This window comes from Euprymna scolopes, chromosome 5, assembly GCF_053919585.1.
Source record: "Euprymna scolopes isolate OS-2025 chromosome 5, ASM5391958v1, whole genome shotgun sequence".
Classification (NCBI taxonomy): Eukaryota; Metazoa; Mollusca; class Cephalopoda; order Sepiida; family Sepiolidae; genus Euprymna; species Euprymna scolopes.
Window position 1 is genome coordinate 39641343 of NC_136486.1, and position 6423 is coordinate 39647765.

The following is a 6423-nucleotide window of genomic DNA, read 5'->3' on the forward strand; positions in this document are numbered from 1 at the left end:
TTTGGATGACAAATATCAAAAAATTGCCTAAAAACATTAATTTCTTCACCCTCAACTGGGTACTTCTCTACAGGGAGGGGGTTGCTTTTTTCGCAGATATTTTCGAAAATCATCACTTCTTTTTGATTGACTAGCCTTAATTTAAACCTTTGTCACTTTCGGTTTGGCGATGAACGCAACAGCAAAGACGTCAATGTTTTTGTTTTTCACATTCTTTTCCTCCTTCATAGTATGGGTTCGAGCCTTCCTGCCTACTACCACTTTCTTTTTAGTGCTCAACACACACCTCCAAACATTCAAGTGACGCCGGGCACCTAGGCTAGTATATTACTAAATAAGGAATCACTTCCATTAAAATTCAGTTAGTATTATGCATCTAAAATTGAGAAAAGTAATTTTCACTTGGTTTCAATTTTAGACAACATCAGGTATATTTGGTGGCCATTTCGTTTTGGCTTATTCACATAACGTTGACACTTTTTAAGTGTGTTTTTCAGTTTTAGATGCATAATACTTACTGGATTTTTAATGAAAATGATTATTTAATAATATTGCATCACCATGCGCTTCCCCACTCAACAATAAACACTGACCCCAGTGTTGTTTCTATGGTCTTTTCTTTAAGCCGTGTCATCATTTCTCACATTGGCGTCTGTTGAAGGATGCACAGCGACTCCCAAGTCTAAAAAAATAAAACCACTCATAAAAAACACAAACTTGCACATTCTGCACATATTAGTGTGACACCATTTTGGGAAATAATCCTCCATATACATTTTCTGTAGAGGCTGTGTTCATCAGTTGATGTTGGCTTTTCTCAATCTACTCCAAACCACAACCTGCTTTCTGCCTGTCCACTGGAAATTCAAACTCAAAATTGTCCTCAACCACCACAAACACAAGACTGTCTGTAAATCTTGTAAAACTCAGTGCCACTCCTTAAACTGTTTGTAAACTAACTCTAAATATATTGACCTCTCTTGTCCCCCATCACTGCCACACCTCAATTAACAATCCTATTTCAGTTTTCTTTTGTGTTCCATGATGAACAACTTCCTTTCTATGGTCTTTCTACTAAGATTTTCTATAATCTTTGTCATGCTGAACAACTTATTTCCTTTTTTTGTTTATTTTTATTCCTAAGATTTTTTTGGAGATGGTGGGGATCGATAGTATCACAATATCTAACTTAAACATTTACAACTACTTTTAATGTCTAAACAAATTTTTTTTCTCACATTTTTCTGACATAAACTGTTACACATTGCAAACTATTAATATATATCCATTTTATGTGTCTATATTTGCCCCCCCCCCTATCAGAGGAGTGACTGATTAATTTAAATGCATCTAAAATCAAGCTTCTATCTTTTTATCATCAACGGCTGACCCTCATCTGGCATCAATTGAAATGAATGACTCTTGTCTTGGGGAGGGCACATGTTTTGACAAATTTGCCTTAAAGTAGCTGGAAAAATGATGGGATTATTCTACCACTCCAGTAGATATCTCACTGCCGATGCAAGTCTATCTGTATAAGAGCCAAGTACGTTCTAGGATGGAGTACTGTTGCCACATCTGAGTAAGAGCTGCTAGAAGCACCTTATCCTGCCTTTCAAAATAGGCTTCATAGCCTAGTAGGGGATGCCCTTTTTTCTTCCCTGCAATCTCTTTCCCATAGGAGAGATGTTGTGAACCTGTCTCTGCTCTATTATTTTCATAGCAAGTGCTCTTCTAAGCTCCAATTTATGGTTCCCCCTTGCCAAACTTTCATGAAAAACACTATCAATACCCCCCCCCCTTTATCTGTGCCTAAACCTAAACATATATTCCATGAACAAAGCTTCTGTCTTAGAACTGCGTGCTTGTGGAACTCTTCCTGCAATATGGTCGCCTTTAAGTTCAACGTAAACTGAGCTGTTCCCTTAAGTAACCAATTTACCAAATTTCCACTACTAACGATTATTACGATATTGTCCCATTGACTACTGTACACTCATTAACCCTTATCCTCGAGTGGCCTCCAGGTCTTGATAAGCGGTGACTTTGTTAAATAGTAAAAAAAAAAAAAAAATTTCCTCACTTGTCTCATAACCATAGCTTCTAAGGTTTTCCTTGAGCTTATTCTGTTTTACTCTTCATAAACAATGGGGAATGGGGTAGAAAGACTTGATTCATCAAAAAATTACTTACTGTTTCCTCCTCCTCCCCTCACATACACACTTAGACACTTATGTTAACAGCCAGGATTCTTTTGACTGTTTGACCAAGTATATTCATAAACTTCAACACACACAAAAAACTTTGAATATTTGGTACTTACTTAGTATTAAACCAATTTCAAAACAAAAATACAGAAAAATCTTAAAAAAAAACAAAAACTTTGTACACAATGAAGATGACATTCTCAAAATTAAATTTTATGACTAAGCAACACGTAGTGCTTTGATCCGTGTTTTATAAATAAGGGGGAAACAACTCAATTCAAAATACAGGGATAAAAATCAGCCTTGTAATGGATAGAGTCTAATATATATATATATATATATATAAAAAAATTTACTTGCCTCTCTATGAATACAAAGTTAAACACAAGGTCAGTTTTTAATGTGGAGAAATTCAGCTCCTTAAAAAAAAAAAAAAAAAAAAAAAAAAAAAAGGAACTCTAGATTGGAACTGTTGATGAGCAAGAACAACAAAACAAAAAAAATATAAAGTGCTTCACTAGTACAGATACCACACTTTGCTCGTAGCCAAAATACCAAAAAGTTTATTAAAGATAGATCAACCAACTTTTTTTTTCCAGGCTGTATTGACATGCAGAAAGAAATTCAGGTGTAATGTGAATAGACATCTTGCTGCTAAACTCCCTAAATAATGTCCCTGCAAGTCCCCGATAGTAACCCCCTATGTCAAAGTGGCACTATGCTTTGGTTGGAATGAAAATGCAATTAAAAAAATAATTCCAAATTCTTTTGCCATTAGACTCACATTCCAGATATAGATATTGGTAGATGTGACATGTTTTTTTTAGCTCAGTAGTGAGATTTGTGGCAGAGACTTATTGTTACTTATTTGCTTCTCCACGAGAGCAAAATGTAACACAAGATCAATTTTAATTTGGAGGAAAATCAGCTCCCCAAAAAGGGCATTCTGGAAGTAGGCAAAAATAAAAATTGCCTTAGTATAGAAGGGTTTCCCCTACATTGACTAAGGAACAGATACTACACTGATCTTAGCCCTAAAGACTTATTTCAGTGAAACAAGAGATGGCAAATTGTCTATGCATTATGTTTGTATATATCAAACATCCATATAGCTAAAATTGCATCAAAAACAAGACTGTTTTGAGCAAAAGATTCATGTTCCTCAGCTGAGAAGAATATATAAAAAGGTGGAAGGATACTACAGGTAGTAAAATGTAATTTTATTACATGTGAAAGACTTTTGTTTTGATGTAGTCATTTGGTTGTAATAGCAATATAATTATTTTTTTTTAATTTGATATAAAGAGCCAAATACGTCTTACTGTTGCCAGGAGGACTTGCTTGGACAGAGTACAAAACCAACTCCGAAATCTGGTGGGCAATGTTCTTTTCTCCTCTCTGCTCGACTGAGCATCATTCCATGTAAGGCATTCAGAGTAAACACCAGTCTAGCTACAATCACTAACAGCAATTTCCCTTACTTATCTGTGCCTAAAACTAAATGAAAATTCCATGACCACAACTTTAACACAATACTGCAGAGCTGCTTCCGACTTGACTATAACAATTGTTTTTCAAGTACAAAGTAAAATAAATCAACTACTATCTAATTTTCTCCATCACTTGTCTCACTTGACAATCATTAATCCTTATGCTTGATAAGCTGTGACTATTATAAGAGTTGCATCTTCCGATTAATGCGGATTTCTAACCTACATAACTTGTTTTTTGTCGTTCCTTCCGATCCAGGGCAAGTTGGTTGATGGACACTCAACTGTTGAGAGATGTCCAATCAAAAGCATTTTCTCTCCACCTTCTCTTTAGTTTTCCTCTACCCCTTTTGCCTTCTAACATACCTTCAAAGCATAACTTTGACAGGCCAGTGGTTGATCGTTTTACATGACCAAAAATTTTAAGGGATTTACTTTTGATTTTATCAAATAGAGGGGGTAGGGAAGTAGTTTGACGAAGGTTTATTTCTAATCCTATCTCCTTTGCTAATACATCAACATATATATAAAAACAAAGCACCCGTCTTTAGCAACTGATTTTTAAATAATAAAATGTTTTGGTAGGTAAGTATGAGAATCGAACCCGTACCCTTGAGTTGGAAATTAATGTATGAAAAAAAAAAAAAACGTACTACGTTACCCATTGAGCCACGGCGACAGACAACATTAAGCAGGTTATTTAACTATAAAAACAGGCGTGCGCAATAAAAGTTAACTCTGCTGCTTCCATTTGACCTAATTAAGAAGGTCAAATAGAAGTCACTCAGCATTTGGGTTTGTTTACCCAAATTTAACTGTTTCTTCCCCCAACATGTTGGGGAGGGGGGAAGCAGCTCCCAATTGTCCAGAACTGTCTGATCAAAGCTGATTGCTTCTGAACGTTTTTCTCGGCGCAATACCGAGAAGACGTCATTTGAGTTTAGTTTTACTTTATTTATACTAAAAAGCCCAATCACCACGCGAGAAGCCAAAATAGCAATAATTTTGTAAAAATCGACGTAAATAAATCTATACGCTACGTGGTTTCCTAATTCCTAGATATTATTATATAGGACCTATATACACAGTTTTAAGCGATAGTAACGAACCCGGGACCGTGTGTGAGAAAAGCCTTTTGAAGACATATACGAAATGGTCACACACATTTTGCCTTTTATATATATAAATAACCGGCCTTTCTGTATAAAAAGGTAAAGTCCTTATTAAGAATTATTTTTTTTCTTACTTGTAAAATTGAAAATAAATACACAAATTTTCTCACAGCTAATCCAGGATTATATAAATTTGGCTCTTGTTTATTTTAAGATGGCAAAGTGTCATATCAAGGGAAATAATCAAGAAAACTTATTGCCACTAATTTAAGGTTATAAAAAGATGGTTAACTGCAACCGATCCATTACTCAGAACATTTACCTTTTTTCATATTAACAAGAAATAAATGCACCTTTGTTTATAAGAAAGAAAAAAAAAAAACAAAAAAAAACTCATATACTTTCCTTATAGACAACAAAAATTACATTCATTCAAATGACAAAGAGGAAAAGAAATGCTTTGGTATAGAACATTTTTATTGCCATCACAGTCATATACTTCTGGTCCATGTGATTCCGTTGTCACACGTTTTATTTACATTTGATAAATGGTATGAGTTTTGAGTCTTGACTATTTAGCATGAATATTGTGCACAGCTGTTAGGTTGTAACATGGGCAACTTTCTAATGGGAAAGATTTCAGGCATTTTTTTTTTCTTCCATATTTTGGGAGGGTAGGGTTTGTGTGGTGCTGGAGCATAAATTTTTTTTTTTTTTTCTAAATGGATAGGGAATTAGTTTTACACTAAAAGTTACTTAACTGCAGTTAAGATTAGATTCTAATCACTCATTAGCTAATGACGATAAATGCACATGGAACTCCTTTGAAATAAAATTATACTCATAACAATAGCAAAAATAAAAAATTAACAAATAATATTTCAATATGTATTCAGATGTTTCAATTAAACTTGTGCTTCACATTAATAAAGGGGACAAAACTCAATGTGCGTCCCCAACGCTGACAAATCTTGTTAGTTTTACTTGTCACTGGACGGAACATGTCTGGGTGATGGCAAGAAAACTGTTGGTGGTGAAAGATTTGTCCGAAGAAAAAATAAATTAAATTAAAAATTACAAAATAAAATACCCCACCCCCACCCTTTCCTAATATGGAAGATAAACTAACTTCCAATATTTTGCTTAATTGTAAAGTTATTTTAGATAAGTAACTTATTTCTGATATAAAAAATGTTTTATTAATAAATTATTTGGGAGCTTTTCTAACGGCCTAAGGGACAACAAAATCATGACAACAAGTTAAGTGATATTTTGTCACCAGAAAATTTTAAGATGTGTTAAAACATTAAATTCCAAACAATATTTATTAAAATCCATATTTTTCTCATATATAACAAAATGAATGTTTCAAGAACATGTAATCTTAAAATATGACCGGATCTGTCAGAAATTAAAGAATAATAGTACATACATTTATCAGATGGCCAGCTAAGTGAGTGCCTAAAGTAGCAACTGACTCCAAGGATCAGAAGTGATAATAATTTATTAGGCAAGTAAAGACAAAATTGCATACATTGCAATATTATAATTAGAATATATAAAATGTGTAGTAAAAATAACAAGCATTTTAAAAGCTAGTGAGAATTACTAGAA